Source organism: Microtus ochrogaster, unplaced genomic scaffold, assembly GCF_000317375.1.
Source record: "Microtus ochrogaster isolate Prairie Vole_2 unplaced genomic scaffold, MicOch1.0 UNK7, whole genome shotgun sequence".
NCBI classification, from domain to species: Eukaryota; Metazoa; Chordata; class Mammalia; order Rodentia; family Cricetidae; genus Microtus; species Microtus ochrogaster.
Genome location: NW_004949105.1, coordinates 4,915,273 through 4,916,588, shown reverse-complemented (window position 1 = coordinate 4,916,588; position 1,316 = coordinate 4,915,273).

The window sequence follows — 1,316 nt, the reverse complement described above, 5'->3', positions numbered from 1 at the left end:
CTCACAGTTAACTGAAAAGCTGTGTCTTAGAGACTGCCTTCTGGACTCACAGTTAACTGAAAAGCTGTGTCTTAGAGACTGCCTTCTGGACTCACGGCTTTGCTTTAGCAGTAAGCAGCTGTGGTTGCAGTGGAGCTTCCTCAGAGAATCTAAGGGGTGCTCAGAACAGGACAGCAGCCATGACAGTTCAGTCAGATGCTAAAGAAGGGCAGTTTGGTTGAGTCAGTCCCATGACCAAGGCAGCTAGGTAACAGAGAAGGATGTGTCAGTCTGGGAGCCAAATCGACCTGGCCCCCAACATTTTGTTTATTTAAAGGAAATACGAACATTTACGTAACATCCCATCCCTCACATCTTCAGCTCTGATAGCATTCAACAGCACTCTGCTCTTCAGTTGTATATTCTTCCGGAAAGTTGGGTCATTTTACCCAACCCATTTGGACTGATTTGGAAGGCCTAGCCTATTGTTTTCCCAGGCTTTAGTCCTAAAGTAGGGGTCTCCAGGATGGACTGAGTCTTCAGAGCTCAGGGTCTACCAGATCCCTCCTGGGATGAAGCAGATGGCTTCCAAAAGGGCAGGGGCAAACACACCTGTCTTTCAATCATTGGCAACCCACGCTCAGGCTGTGTTGCTGTGGAGGTCAACAGCTGAGCAGTGGCAGGGGTCTCCACATCTCTGCAGTGTCCAGCATATCCATCCATCCCAACAGCCTTTGCTTTGTCCTGTGTAAATGCACAAGACTCCTCTCCCCGGGCTGCAAGTACGGGTACTTTAAGGCACTCCCACAACTGACCTCTTTTTCCCCATGTACATACAGTTGGCCCATCTATTCATATACACATGCCTGTTTCTGTGTGCAGACATTAAAAACATTAAATACATATTTGTACGCTCAGAGGGTTTTATGTATATATGTTCAGGAGTACACACACACACATGATTCATACCACATGCATATGCACGTGTATACATCTCTACACTATTTGCATATACACAGGTGTGGCCACATGTGGCCTTTCTACATGTACATGCAGATATGGCACACGTACACACACCGAAGCAGACACGTGGCCTTCTATTCCCTGCGCATGCACACAAATATGCATACAGTTGGCCCTTAGTGTACACACAGAGGAGCGCACACACGTGGCCTCCATGCGCACATGCCAGCGCGCGCAGCACTTTTCAGTGCGGGCGGTCTCCAGCCGAGTCCCGCCACCCGCGCACGCGCGCACAGGCCCCTCCCCTCTCCCAGGGCGGGTAGCACCGGCGAGAGGCGCGGGAGATGAGCGGCTGGTGGAAGAGGAGGAGGAGG